General features: G+C 44.6%; 1 pseudogene; it reads left to right on the top strand.

Annotated features, from left to right (window-relative positions):
• The window catches only part of LOC135772834 (interferon-induced very large GTPase 1-like), a 97,469-nt pseudogene that overhangs the window by 70,468 nt on the left and 10,453 nt on the right, over positions 1–16,548 (top strand).

The raw sequence follows: 16,548 nt of genomic DNA, 5'->3' as shown, positions 1-16,548 counted from the left end.
ACCTCCATTACGGTGGGTTTTTGATGCGCGTGGGGGGGCGGCGCCTAGATATTCGAATATATTCGGATACATTGAATGATATTCAAAATCCGTTCGAATTTGATTTTTCTCAAAAGTGACAGCCCTATTATAAGTAAAGATTTCCATTTGTCAAGATGACCTTTAATTTTTTCTACGACTCCTTCCCAGTTTTTTGTACAGTTGACTCGTCACCTAAAAACACTCCTAGGTATTTAAAAACTTGACTTTATCCAGTTCAACCCCTCAGAAAGTCTTAGTCTGTCATCTGTCCACCCACCCAATAACAATGCATCACTTTTATTCCAGTTTACACTTGCACAGGACAAACCTTTAAAAGTTGTGAGTAGATTTTCTAAAATTTGTATATCACTTTGTCCAATAATCATAACTATAACATCATCAGCGTACGCGGAAAGTATAAGATTATCAATACAGTTTGGCAGACATATACCCTGAAGTTTAGCTCTTATCTGATGTAAAAGAGGCTCTATTGCCAAAGAGTACAGCATGCCAGACACCCCTGCCTAACATCTCTGTGGACTCTAAAAGGAGCACATAAACCACCGTTTACATTAAGTCAGTGGTCTCAAACTCCCGGCCCGCGGGCCATTTGCGGCCCGCCCTCTCCCTCTCTGCGGCCCGCGGCACCTTTCAACATTATAACATAATCTGGCCCGCAGAAAGATTTTTATTCACTTTTCATATTCATTTCATTTTTAATTTAAACGTTTAAGGGTTCGTTCACATGTCGCGTCTAACAACGCGTGTTAAAACGGGTCAAAGCATTTCTTACTTTCTAAAGTGCTCGGGAGCGGAAGTTGCGCTCCGTGGCGTGACGTCACGCATTGCTACGCAGCCATGAGCCGCGCGCGCTCTGTGATTGCGAGGATAACGGAATGCGTGATCGGACTTTAATTCCTCATCTGGACCTCGCGTCAATCATATCATTGTCACCATGCGATCAGTTAATCTGGTCGGGACTTTGTAGTGTTTGTCCAGAGAAGATTTGTTACTTCCAGGTGAATATCAGCTGTTACTCAGAGAAGAGCTGTGGTGGGGTTCACATCAACAAGTCACAGCTTTAATGGAGACACCGCATAATATGAGGCAGAGCCGTAGATGTAATGCAACACATAAACTACAGATAAGGAAAATTGCCATCAAAGTGCCCAGGTTAAAAGAGGAAAGATGAGGAGAAACATACAGAGGATAAAAGTATGTATACTGCTATATATAATGAAGTATAATATATTATTATGTAGCTTGCTATGCAATTACACCTAGCAGTATTATAACGTTTTTCTGTTTAACTAGCTTATGTAACATTGACTACTACCCATTCAGAAGTTTAAGGATCACTTTCACTTATTCATATTTTTCCACATATAATAAAAACTGTGGAATAACAAAGATGGAGCATAATAAAGTCTATACTATGACTGTAAACAATCCAAAATAAATCAAAACAGAAACACTTACTGATGGTAATTTTTTATATTAGTTTATACATGTATACAGAAATGTTATTTGTTAGTTTAGTGCAAGGTTTTAATAGGCCTTAGATATTAAAGAGAAGGTTAAGAAATGATTTACTTATATAAAATAATGTATATTTAAAAGTATTCGGTTAGTATACATTAAATAATAGAATTTTAACTGTCTATTTACAGAAATATTGTACTTTTTAACCTTAAAATAGCTCTGCGGCCCTCCGATAAAATGTCAATCTCAGAAATGGCCCCAAGCCAATTTGAGTTTGAGACCCCTGCTTTAAGACATAAAACATCTGGTATTAATAAAATGAGCTCATAGACCATGGCAAGAGCCACGCCTCACTAAAAAGGCCTAAACATATATCATACAAGTATAATTGAAATATTTAGTTAGAACTATTAAACAGTGATCAACATAACAAGGACATGACTATTTTGTTACTAATAAACATTATTAATTCTTCACAGGCAAACAGATCTCCACAGACAAAGGACTCTCCACATACAAACACATCTCAAAACAAAGAGGAATCTCCACAGACAGACAAATCACCACAAAGAGAGGAATCTCCTCAAACCGGCGAATCTAATCAAACAGACAAATTTAATCAAACAGGCGAATGTAATCAAACAGGCAAATCTCCTCAAACAGGCGAATCTAATCAAACAGGTGAATCTCCTCAAGCAGGTAAATCATCACCAATACAGGAATCTCCAGAGACAGACAAATCACCACAAACAGGCGAATCTCCACAGACAGAAAAATCACCACGATCAGACGAATCTCCTCAAACAGGCGAATCTCCAAAGAAAGACAAATCACCACAATCAGACGAATCTCCTCAAACAAGCGAATCTCCTAAAACAGGCGAATCTCCACAAACAGACAAATCTCCACAGACAGAAGAATCCCCACAATCAGACGAATCTCATCTAACAGGCAAATCTCCAAAGACAGAAGAATCACCACAATCAGACAAATCTCCTCAAACAGGTGAATCTCCACGGACAGACGAATCACCACAAGCAGACAAATCTCCTCAAACAGGCGAATCTCCAAAGACAGAAGAATCACCACAATCAGACAAATCTCCTCAAACAGGTGAATCTCCACGGACAGACGAATCACCACAATCAGACGAATCTCCTCAAACAGGAGAATCTCCAAAGACAGAAGAATCACCACAATCAGACAAATCTCCTCAAACAGGTGAATCTCCACGGACAGACGAATCACCACAATCAGACGAATCTCCTCAAACAGGAGAATCTCCAAAGACAGAAGAATCACCACAATCAGACAAATCTCCTCAAACAGGTGAATCTCCACGGACAGACGAATCACCACAATCAGACGAATCTCCTCAAACAGGAGAATCTCCAAAGACAGAAGAATCACCACAATCAGACAAATCTCCTCAAACAGGCGAATCTCCAAAGACAGAAGAATCACCACAATCAGACAAATCTCCTCAAACAGGTGAATCTCCACGGACAGACGAATCACCACAATCAGACGAATCTCCTCAAACAGGAGAATCTCCAAAGACAGAAGAATCACCACAATCAGACGAATCTCCTCAAACAGGAGAATCTCCACAGACAGAAAAATCACCACGATCAGACGAATCTCCTCAAACAGGCGAATCTCCAAAGAAAGACAAATCACCACAATCAGACGAATCTCCTCAAACAAGCGAATCTCCTAAAACAGGCGAATCTCCACAAACAGACAAATCTCCACAGACAGAAGAATCCCCACAATCAGACGAATCTCATCTAACAGGCAAATCTCCAAAGACAGAAGAATCACCACAATCAGACAAATCTCCTCAAACAGGTGAATCTCCACGGACAGACGAATCACCACAATCAGACGAATCTCCTCAAACAGGCGAATCTCCAAAGACAGAAGAATCACCACAATCAGACAAATCTCCTCAAACAGGTGAATCTCCACGGACAGACGAATCACCACAATCAGACGAATCTCCTCAAACAGGTGAATCTCCAAAGACAGAAGAATCACCACAATCAGACAAATCTCCTCAAACAGGTGAATCTCCACGGACAGACGAATCACCACAAGCAGACAAATCTCCTCAAACAGGCGAATCTCCAAAGACAGAAGAATCACCACAATCAGACAAATCTCCTCAAACAGGTGAATCTCCACGGACAGACGAATCACCACAATCAGACGAATCTCCTCAAACAGGCAAATCTCCAAAGACAGAAGAATCACCACAATCAGACAAATCTCCTCAAACAGGTGAATCTCCACGGACAGACGAATCACCACAATCAGACGAATCTCCTCAAACAGGCAAATCTCCAAAGACAGAAGAATCACCACAATCAGACAAATCTCCTCAAACAGGCGAATCTAATCAAACAGGTGAATCTCCTCAAGCAGGTAAATCATCACCAATACAGGAATCTCCAGAGACAGACAAATCACCACAAACAGGCGAATCTCCACAGACAGAAAAATCACCACGATCAGACGAATCTCCTCAAACAGGCGAATCTCCAAAGAAAGACAAATCACCACAATCAGACGAATCTCCTCAAACAAGCGAATCTCCTAAAACAGGCGAATCTCCACAAACAGACAAATCTCCACAGACAGAAGAATCCCCACAATCAGACGAATCTCATCTAACAGGCAAATCTCCAAAGACAGAAGAATCACCACAATCAGACAAATCTCCTCAAACAGGTGAATCTCCACGGACAGACGAATCACCACAATCAGACGAATCTCCTCAAACAGGTGAATCTCCAAAGACAGAAGAATCACCACAATCAGACAAATCTCCTCAAACAGGTGAATCTCCACGGACAGACGAATCACCACAAGCAGACAAATCTCCTCAAACAGGCGAATCTCCAAAGACAGAAGAATCACCACAATCAGACAAATCTCCTCAAACAGGTGAATCTCCACGGACAGACGAATCACCACAATCAGACGAATCTCCTCAAACAGGCAAATCTCCAAAGACAGAAGAATCACCACAATCAGACAAATCTCCTCAAACAGGTGAATCTCCACGGACAGACGAATCACCACAATCAGACGAATCTCCTCAAACAGGCAAATCTCCAAAGACAGAAGAATCACCACAATCAGACAAATCTCCTCAAACAGGCGAATCTAATCAAACAGGTGAATCTCCTCAAGCAGGTAAATCATCACCAATACAGGAATCTCCAGAGACAGACAAATCACCACAAACAGGCGAATCTCCACAGACAGAAAAATCACCACGATCAGACGAATCTCCTCAAACAGGCGAATCTCCAAAGAAAGACAAATCACCACAATCAGACGAATCTCCTCAAACAAGCGAATCTCCTAAAACAGGCGAATCTCCACAAACAGACAAATCTCCACAGACAGAAGAATCCCCACAATCAGACGAATCTCATCTAACAGGCAAATCTCCAAAGACAGAAGAATCACCACAATCAGACAAATCTCCTCAAACAGGTGAATCTCCACGGACAGACGAATCACCACAATCAGACGAATCTCCTCAAACAGGTGAATCTCCAAAGACAGAAGAATCACCACAATCAGACAAATCTCCTCAAACAGGTGAATCTCCACGGACAGACGAATCACCACAAGCAGACAAATCTCCTCAAACAGGCGAATCTCCAAAGACAGAAGAATCACCACAATCAGACAAATCTCCTCAAACAGGTGAATCTCCACAGACAGACGAATTACCACAATCAGACGAATCTCCTCAAACAGGAGAATCTCCAAAGACAGAAGAATCACCACAATCAGACAAATCTCCTCAAACAGGTGAATCTCCACGGACAGACGAATCACCACAATCAGACGAATCTCCTCAAACAGGAGAATCTCCAAAGACAGAAGAATCACCACAATCAGACAAATCTCCTCAAACAGGTGAATCTCCATGGACAGACGAATCACCACAATCAGACGAATCTCCTCAAACAGGAGAATCTCCAAAGACAGAAGAATCACCACAATCAGACAAATCTCCTCAAACAGGCGAATCTCCAAAGACAGAAGAATCACCACAATCAGACAAATCTCCTCAAACAGGTGAATCTCCACGGACAGACGAATCACCACAATCAGACGAATCTCCTCAAACAGGAGAATCTCCAAAGACAGAAGAATCACCACAATCAGACAAATCTCCTCAAACAGGTGAATCTCCACGGACAGACAAATCACCGCAATCAGACGAATCTCATCAAACAGGAGAATCTCCAAAGACAGAAGAATCACCACAATCAGACAAATCTCCTCAAACAGGTGAATCTCCACGGACAGACGAATCACCACAATCAGACAATTCTCCTCAAACAGGCGAATCTCCTCAAACAGTGGAATCTCCAGGGACAGGCGAATCTCCTCAAACAGGTGAATCTCCACAGAAAGAGGAATCTCCACAGACAGACAAATCACTACAAACAGGTGAATCTTCACATTTGTTAATCTCCTGTAATATTTCCTGTAATTAATTTTTGGTTTAAGCCCCACCTATTTCCAGATAAAAATTGTTGAGATTGCAACAGATGCAAAACACATACAGATGGTTCTGCTGCACACCCCTATTTAACACGTAAAAGTACCAGTAGAAAAGTTGTTCTAATATATTTGTTACCAAACTTTCTATAACTTTCTGTCCCCCTCTAAAGGGGAGGTTTAATGCTATTTCATGAATTCTGACTTATTAACATAGTTTAAGAGTTGTAGTCATCATGCTAAACATAAGCAAAGTGTCAAAAAAGCAGTTGAGCTTGTGACAGAGTATTTCTGAGCCAAACTCACGCCTCCTTTTTCCTACAAGTTTCGGAAAGTTTTTTTCAAATGGGGGTATCCGTTTCAAATGGGGGTATCCGATTCTGGATCATATTTATAATGTAAGGCTGGTTATTAAAAAAAAAGTTTTTTTTTAAGTTTGATTTCCATCTATGTTGGCTGTGAATCCAAAAGTAGTATCCAAAGCTGCGCATACTCGTAACTCTTCAGCTCCGCCCACCGCACGCCTTCAAGTGTTTGACCTTTTCCGCCAAAAATCGGAAAGGCTGTTCTTTCTTTTATAAATCTGACAACACGAAAGACTCTTTGGACATATGAATGATGAAATACTACTCTTAGCAAGATTAACATTAGATAGGCAAAAACGTCTTGTGTTATGTCAGCTTGAACTCTTTCCCTGCCAAGTTTAAGGCCTTCCAGAAAATGCTCTTCTTTAAATATATAAACATACAATACATCAAATGAAAGAACAGGCCCTCTGCTTCAAATAAAAAAAAATTTTTCATCCTAACTTCATTAGTTCTCTTTGTAGTAGGTTTCTTCTAAAACTTCAAAAAGCTGAGATAATTTTATTTTTGTGAAGGACTTTTGATAGAGGTCCCATTCAGAGCGATGCTCAAAACATAGACGGACATAGAGCTGCTTGCCCGATACTTACGGGTTTTATAGGATAATAGTGGTATTGCTGATTGCCAGAAAAAAGCAAAAATCTGCTTATTATGGAAACCTTTTCATGCTTTTACATGCAAAACAATAAACGTTTACCTGCGTTTACCTGGGATTTGAAGATTTATCAGTTTTCTCGCAGGCAGTGATGTCACCGACTATAGTGCTTTTTCAGATCCTGTAAAGGGAACATGAGAGCAGACTTTTATGCATTACTATAACAAAACCAGTAAAAGGAAATCGTCTCGGTTACGTATGTAACCCTCGTTCCCTGAAGGAAGGGAACGGAGACGTCACGTCGTGACCGACGAATTGGGAACTCGCTTAGAGAGACCAAATCTGCTTCGTACTCTACTAAAACGGCAATGAACTTGGCATTGAGATATTTGCATAATGCTGGCGCCGCCCCGCCAGGTGCGTATATAAGCCACAGGTGCAAATATGGAAATTAGCTTCATTTCGCTGAGAAAGCCGGAAAGTGTGACCGGCCGATAAACAGCAGGGAGCAGCCCTGTGGCGACGGGACGTGACGTCTCCGTTCCCTTCCTTCAGGGAACGAGGGTTACATACGTAACCGAGACGTTCCCTTTCAGTCGGTCACTACGACGTCACGTCGTGACCGACGAATTGGGAATCCCTATCAAAACGCCACTGAGGGCTGACCTCTTCCAGTGTCTGCGTAAAGCCCTCCGGTTCCACTTAAGGATAAGGAGAATTAGGTTTTAAGGCAGAAGGCCGGGCACTAGATGTTCCTTTAACCCCACAGTAGTGCCAGCGACTGGGAAGCGCCCTATCTGAGCGGTATAGGGACGCTGCGGAAGCCACCGCCCCGTTAAGGGCTATTGGTGGGCGAAAGTCAACCGTAGTTGAGGTATAAATGACAGCCGTGGCTGTGTAAGCAAAGCAGTGCTCTGCTGAGGGAAACGTGGGCTAGTAGGATTAACCCCACGGAAAAATACTCACGAAGGAACCCGGTGGGACGCAATGTGGATGCCCGAGCCAAACACAGGTTCGTGAGGATGCAGCTAGTGAGAGGCTGGCAGCGGATGCTCCGCAACATCAGGCTGCCAAGGCAGCGGAGGAAGGCAAAACAATTTATTACGCGTTTTTGCCTTGATGGCCTTCCATACTGAGCTCAGTTTGGAGCAGCAGTCGGAGGCTGCAAGCCGACCTGCGAGCCTGTTCTCTGTGCTTCCCCTAACGAGGAAAGGGCACGAGAGGAGACAGGCTCGACACGAACATTAAAATCTAATGAACGTATTAGGTGTCGCCCAACCAGCAGCTCTGCAGATGTCTGTTAGCGAGGAACCACGAGCGAGTGCCCAAAATGAGGCAACACTTCTAGTAGAGTGAGCTCTCAAATTAAATAGACACGGAATGCCCTGCAGATTATAAGCAAGGGCGATAGTATCAACTATCCAATGAGACATCCTCTGCTTAGTGACAGCTTTCCCTCTCTGCTGACCACCATAACAAACAAAGAGCTGATCTGAGGTCCTAAGGCTTTGTGTGCGATCCCCGTAGATGCGTAATGCTCGTACGGGGCATAATAAAGCCATGGTTGGGTCTGCCCTCCTCCGGGGGGCAGCGCTTGCAAGCTCACCACCTTATCTCTGAAGGGAGTGGTGGGAACTTTGGGCACGTAGCCTGGTCTGGGTCTCAGTGAGACAGCAGGACCAAACTGAAGGCACGAATCGTCAACAGAGAATGCATGTAAATTCCTTACTCTCTTCACGGAGACCAATGCTAGCAGGGTCAGAGTTTTCATTGACAAAAACTTCAGACTCGCAGACTGCAAAGGCTCGAACGCGGAACCTGTAGTAGGGCTTCAGCACCATGGACAGGTCTCAGGAGGAATAGAGGGAGGGCGCGAGGGGTTTAGCCTGCGAGCGCCTCTTAAAATCTAATGACCAAATCATGCTGCCAACTGATCTGCCGTTAATAAGCGAGTGATGAGCAGAAATAGCGGCGATATCAACTTTAATGGTGGAGGGTGACAGCCTACCATCTAACCTATGTTGAAGATATATAAAAGCACAATGTTAAGCATTCTCTGGGGTCCTCGCGTTGCGAAGAGCACCAGGTGACGAAAAGGGTTTCATTTAAGCGCGTAAGCCTGTCTTGTGGACGGTGCTCGTACCGCGTCAATGGTGTTAGATACCGCTTGCGATAAATCACCTAAACCTTGCGCGCACTCAACGACCATACATGGAGATCCCACAGGTCGGGGCGCGGGTGCCATAATGTGCCCCTTCCTAAAGAAAGAAAGACCTTCCTAGGGGAATTCGCCAGGGAGGGGCTGTCGCGAGGAGCATTAACTCTGAAAACCAATTCCTGGTCGTCCAGTACGGGGCGACTAACGAAAGCCTCTCCTCGTCCTGCCTGACTTTGCACAGTGTCTGTGCGATTAAGCTCACTGGAGTGAATGCGTATTTTCGCGTCCCCCGCGGCCAGCTGTGTGCCAACGCATCCACGCCGAGGCAGCCCTCGGTTAGTGAATAAAAATCGGCGACAGTGGGTATCGTGCGGCGACGCAAACAGATATATCTGCGCACGACCGAACTTCTTCCAAGTTAGCTGGACCGTCTGGGGGTGGAGTCGCCATTCACCGGGCGCGCAGCTCGGGAAAGCGCGACTGCCGCTGTATTGAGCGAACCCGGAATGTAAATGGCACGAAGGGACCTCAGATGCTTCTGACTCCAAAGGAGGAGATGACGAGCGAGATGCGACAGGTGACGAGAGCGCAAAAACCGCCTTAACGGTAAATAACGCAACAGTCGCAATGTTGTCGGTGTCGGCTAATACATCCTTCCCTCGCATCTCCATAGCGGAGCGTACAAGTCCCAGATATACAGCGCACCGCTCGCGGCAGTTGGGGTGCTATGCACACCCCTGAGACTGCAACCCGTCATACGTGGCTGCTCATCCCGTGCTGGGGGCATTGTATGTGCTACAGAATGCCAGGAGACCCGACTCAGGGGCATATCTTGCTATCAGAAATGCTGGGTCTGCCACGGGGTAAAATTGAAATGACACGCAGGTGTAATGGTTACACAGTGTATGCCGTTGCGCCACGCTCTCCTCGAGACTCGATCGTAAAACCAATGCTGAAGCGGTCTCATATGAAGCAGCTCGAGCAGTGTCACAGCCGCAGCATGCTGTCATATGTCCAGGAGCTTCTGAAATTGTTTCAGAGGGACCGCGTACTTCCCTCGAATTAAACCGAGGCAAGTCAGAACTGACTGGTTGCGCGCTCTTATAAAACACGCCAATAAATCGATCGAGTCTATTTCCATACTGAGAAAAGGATCCTCTGCACGGGGCAAAGTTGCTCTTTTCCCAGCTGACCTGATGACTTAAACGAGCGAGATGCTGAAACATTAAATCTCTGTGTTCGCGCACGTCTGCCAAGAACGAGCCATTATAGTTGACGTAAATATAAGCAGAATGCGAACAACGCTCTCTCTCTCGGAGATTTTAATGCCATGACTAGCACTTTCATGGAGACACGGGGAGAGAGAGACAGCTCGAATGGTGTACTTAGTATTAATATGCCCACCCCACAAACGCAGAGCGAAAAACGGTCTAAGGCGAGGGGAGATGGACACAAAGTACACGTCTACAGGTCTAAGGCTGCAAACCGATTTGAATATTGAAATACGAGCCTCGGCTTATCATCCTAAAGGATCACATTTGTAGAACCGGTGCGTAAATAAATCGGTCGTAACCCACCGCGTATTTTGGGTAATATGAGATAAAGGCTGGAAAAACCTTATCATCATTCTCGGTAAGAGGGACCGGCTCGAAATGTCCTTCGCCAGCAGGACATCGACTTTTGCACGCAGTACATGTGCATCGGACGCTTTCACTATAGTGAAACGAATGCCCGAGAATTTGGGGGAGTGCCGGTAATTGTATTACGTAACCGAGGCGGATAGTGCGTAAAACCCAACGAGACGGGCTGGGAACTGAAGCGAAGCATCCCGGGACCGTACGAGGAGAATTAACGACACTACCGAAGTACCCGCGGTGGGGCAGCGAAGCGAGACAGGTGAGACTGCCGGTGCGTCTGCTGTGACAGCATAAACATCTACAGAATGTGTGTGTGTGTGACACTGACCTGAGCCCGCTGAGGATGACGGTCGTCTGGTCTCCTGCGCTGTGATCCTCTGCCACTCCGGGTCGCCCGTCTCTGGCCACAAACTCCCGATTTTCACGGGAAGCGGCTAAGCGGGCGGGGCGAGCTGCTGACGACCGGTTCCCCTGCGCTGCCGAGATGGGGTCCGAGGAGGAGAACAGAGGTGGCCGCCGCAGGACGCCGACGGCGAGAGGCAGACTGAGGAGCCGGCGTTGGTGGACCAAGGGCAGCTCTCATCCGCCGGGGCACGACCTAGGAGATCGCCTCAGTCTGCGCAGCGGAGCTGTACGACTCCCCGGGCTCGCCGAAGAGGCCGGTCTGTGAGACAGGAGCATTCATGAAGTTGTTCCGTCATATAAGCCAGACATAGCCAAAGGTGGCGATCTTGAACACTTTGGTGGACATCGCACGACTGAAGGTCGCGGCTTCCCTCGTATATCTCTAAAGCCTCGTTTGGTGAACCTGCAGTACGTTAATGCGTGCAGGGCTGAAGCCGCGTCTCCGCATGCCTGATGGGCAGCGCCCGTAACCGGACGACTGTCTATACAAACACGGGAGGGAAGGGTTGGGTGGTCCCTCCAGGAACGCAGCTGCATCGCAACCCCCCGCTCAACTGAAGGGATCCCCCTTAGCGGCTCCGTTAGTGAGGGAGATGAGGGGTGAAGCTGAACGGCCGAGACGGCCGCAAATCACGTCAGCTCTTCGTGCCGTCGGGAAAGGCAGGCACAGGAGGTGAGGACCGTAGAGGCCCGGGCAGCTCCGAAGTACCAATCATGTGGGCGGGACGGTTCGGGCGGAGAGGGATTAACCCCTCCAACTCTACCGTTTCCGCCGCTCGAGCGGGCACGGCCGCCATCTCCGGGACGACTCCGCCTCGAAGGGAAAAAATGGGCACCCCTCTGATGCTGCAGAAGTGACGGGACCAGAAGGAGGTCCAATGGATTCGGCAGAAATCGCAGAACACGACTCTGAAGTCTCCACCGGAGCCTCAACCGGCTGAGGATGAGAAGGCCGGTAAGTGAAGGACGCATCCTCCGTCCTACTCGGCGTAGTGATGTGAAGAGCGTCCTGCGAGCGCTTGACAGCCGCACCATGGCGGCGTTCAGCACTGCAAAGGCGCGGACGCCGTTCCCGTAGAAACGACAGTCGTCTCCGCAATCCAAGAGGGTTATGCTCTCACAGAGAGAGCAAAAGCTCTCCACGAACGCAGCCTCGGAGTGCTCGATGCCATAGCACGAAGACAGCGCTCGTGACCGTCACTGGAATCCCTGTACTTCTCGCATCCAAGATCGCACGGAGGAAAAACTATCCTGAAAAGGACGCTGATCTCCGAATATACGAGAGAGTGGCTGTCTTTAAAAAGACACAGAGCTCTCACGTATCACTCTTTAGGGAAATCACTCTTAGGTGCTCAGCTGATGATGCGCACAGGGAGAGGCAACGCACACACTAAACTCAAAACAAAAAAGATGCAGAGCAGTGGAATACTGCGAGCGTCCGCTGTGTCAGTACTGCTTGTCAATCAACTTCAGCAACCGTTCCCAGAAGAGCAGAGAGTAGCTTCTCAGTAGCAGATAATGCCGGCTTTCGAAGCGAAAAAGCTAATTTCCATATTTGCACCTGTGGCTTATATACGCACCTGGCGGGGCGGCACCAGCATTATGCAAATATCTCAATGCCAAGTTCATTGGCGTTTTAGTAGAGTACGAAGCAGATTAGTCTCTCTAAGCGAGTTCCCAATTCGTCGGTCACGACGTGACGTCGTAGTGACCGACTGAAAGGGAACCAGTAAATGGTGGGGTAAGCAATTTTTGAAAAAAAAAGCTTTGGAAAAGTGAGTCAGGTCGAGTTCTAAAATACACTTGTAGCCAATCAGCATTATGGGGCATGTCTACTAATGACCTGGGCCCATATTCATAAAGAATCTTAATGCAAAAAGTAGCTCCTAGTGAAGCAATTCTAAGAAAATTGTGGGCGTTTACTCTTAAAATTAAAGAAACAATCCTAGTAAAGAAAAAAAGAAGTTCAGAAAGCATCTTAACCCTTAAAAGAGGTCTTAAGGTCAGATTGTTAGGAGCACGGACAAGGACTTTTAAGAGGCTTAAGAGTTTTTTTAGCAACCGGGAAAGTGGACAAAACGCGAAGAGGGAGACAAAAAATGTTGCACACAATGCATGACAGTAAGTTAATAACATAACACATTAGATTGTGCAGGAATCATATTTTTGACCAATCTTATTAGAGACATAATAATATAGCGCCAGAAATATATATATATATAATTAATAAACACACACACACACACACACGTATATTATTTATATATTTTCTTACTTTTTTATGTATTTATATACTTTTTAATATACTTACTTTATATATATATTTAATTTCAAATTGATGGCTAATAATAGATATGCTTAAAAGCACTCTTTTTCTTCCTTCTTGGACAACCAACCAATCACAGTCTTCAAAAGATTGTGTCACACATAGCAACAGGGTCAACCCCGCCTCCTCACGAAGATAAAAGTTTTTGTCTTTTCCTTACTCAGAGTTGCTCTCAGATCAGTCCCGAATCGCTCTTAAGCTAAGACTCCTACGTAAAAGTTTTTAAGCTAAATTAAGAGTTTTCTGAGAGGACTCTTAGAATCTTTATAAATACGGGCCCTGGAGAATAGAGCTTTTAGTTCTATTAAACCTCTAAGAGGTTTAAGCGAATGCTGTTGAAAACATTTAGTCAAGCAAGAACACTTTCTTGTGCTCCTGCAAGTCTTTGAGGCTGCAGCATGTTTATGCGATCTATGTTTCCTAAAGGCAACATTCCGACCTCTGCCTTTTCCTCTTGTGGCGGGCGTTTAACGTCGAATTTCCGACGAAAACAATTCACATGTTAAAACACGTAGTACTATCACACACATTCAATCCTAATTATCATAGTAACACACATTGCTTTTACTCATTCACGACGTCGTTGCCCGGGTTGCGTACATGTGAGGTGGGTCTATCAAAAGAAAGTCCATATCCTGTTGGGGTAGGGGTGTGTTTGTTTTGGTAATTTGAAATATGAACAACGGTTACCAGAAATCGCTTGCTCTACCTTTTAGGCAGGGTTGTCAAACTCAATTTCATCCCGGGCCACATCAGCATTACAGTTGCTCTTAAAGGAACACGCCAACTTTTTGGGACTTTAGCTTATTCCCGTATCCCTGGAGTTAGATAAGTCCATACATACCTTTCTCATCTCTGTGCATGCCGTAACTCTGTCTGACGCAACCCCCGCTAGCTTAGCTTAGCACCAAGACTGGAAGTAAATGGCTCCAGCTAGCAAACTGCTCCCAATAAGTGACAAAATAATGCTAACATTTTCTTATTTATATGTTGTGATTTGTATAGTCACAGCGTGTACAAATAACAAGGTCATATGAGACACAGCCATCTTTTAACCGTACATACAAGTAGGAAAGTGTTGGCATTATTTTGTCACTTATAGGAAGCAGTATGCTAGCTGGAGCCATTTACTTTCAGTCTTTGTGCTAAGCTAGGCTAGCAGTGGGTGCGTCAGAGTTACCGCACGCACAGAGATGAGAAAGGTATGTATCGATTTATCTTACTCTGGGGGATACAATGAATCCTAAAAAAGTCCCTAAAATCCACAAAAGTCGGTGTGTTCCTTTAAAGGGCCGGGTTGTATTCAGAGGCGTCATGCCCATTGAAACTGAGGGGGCACGTGCCCCCTCGGATTTTTGAGCCAAATGGATTTTGCAAGCAACCTCAAAAATAAAAAAGCGTCCATTAATCTTTTAATCTGTTTAAAATGCCCAAATTATAAATTTTCTGCTGCATCCGTGTCACTTTTCAGAGTTTTGATAGTGTATTGATCGTGTACATTACTTTATTCTGGCGGCAGTCGGCGCAGCCGCAGACGTCAGCGTTTGAGCGCGCTCACGAGCTTAGCTGTTGCTGCTCGACCTTATTAGCAGGGGCGGCGTTTGCATATGGCAGTTGCCATACCCTAGCATTCAGACAAAACACCAGAAATCAACAGGCTATAATGATGCTCACTAAAGATAATTTAAAATATTTTCAGTAGAACATATCTAAACATTGGTACATCACTAATAAGTATCATTTACACGTGTGTTCGACTTCATGCTATGACACTGGAACCAACAAGCGGATGACATCAACGTGCCGCGACAGCGGTTTGAAATCAAACTCTTCAGATGATTCCTCGAGTCACCCTCGCGGTACTTTGACGTCATCAGTCTGTCGTTCTTACAGCGCAGCTTGAAGTCGAACACAATCTATAGTAAGGGTTCGCGCTGCAGGAGGTCTCATGATGACCGCTGCTTTTATAATCTTTATTTTCGCAAGTAAAATCCTTTTTGTTTTAACATTTAAACAGACTTATGGTTCTCCCCCACACTCGCGGTTTGCATATTGCATACATTATTCCAGAAGTAAAATGATTTGCTCTGTGGATAAATAAATATGTTCTCTTCCACTGGGGATTGTAACGCAGCCGAAGTGAATTGTATAATTTTTTTGCGCGCATTTTTGAATATGGCCACTTGTGGAATAAAAACTGCACGACGACAAAAGGTAAGACTTGTTTTCGCATTTAGCTCTGTTTTACTAAGAATTTTATTTAGTGTTGGATAACTATGTGTGCTCTATCACATCATTTAAAAGTCTTTATTGTGTGTTTATAAGTGGTTTTGGCGGTTGTCGTGACAAGATTTGTGAAGGGATGTCACAGTATGTTTTGTTTTGATATTATCTTGTTTTAGTTTATCTGTTGCTGGAGTTGTGCTTAGTTAAGAATTATTTGAAAAGCATTTTAAATAATCATGATTTCTATTGTTCTATTGTTGTTGTTTCATTTGTATTGCTTCCGTATTGTTGTCAGTAGTGTACATCCGTGCAGTCGTAGGATGCTTTTGTACAGGTTGGTGGAGTATGTACACATATGTGGTTTTATAGATTAGTTATTTGAGAATGGCCTTCTTGTACGAAGAATTTTTGCCATACCATAGCCTAGGTTTTCGTGAAACGCCGCCACTGATTAGTAGAGATTTCTAGATTCATCTTCTTGGCACAACGCCAAAGTTCGCCAGAGTTCACGGGGGCGCGGAATCACACATGTTCACATATAAGGTAAAATTTAATGCAAAAATCCGTTCCTCTAATAATTTTATCTAAACATATTTTTTTAAATCATTATTGAACATTAAAATCAATCACGTGGCTATAGCTTAAGGCATTTTCGTTGTTTATATACTTTATGGATGTAAATTACATTAATTTCATAGGATAATGCAGTTGTTGTGCAAAATGCATTAATGACAGAATTAAACAAGTCGTTAAACAAAACGTAAATAGAACACATGCCGTTTCAGATGTAAATATGATGCCAA

The sequence above is a fragment of the Paramisgurnus dabryanus genome, chromosome 21, assembly GCF_030506205.2.
Source record: "Paramisgurnus dabryanus chromosome 21, PD_genome_1.1, whole genome shotgun sequence".
Taxonomy (NCBI): domain Eukaryota; kingdom Metazoa; phylum Chordata; class Actinopteri; order Cypriniformes; family Cobitidae; genus Paramisgurnus; species Paramisgurnus dabryanus.
Note: the sequence above shows the minus strand (reverse complement) of the source record. Positions and strands in the feature narration are given on the sequence as shown.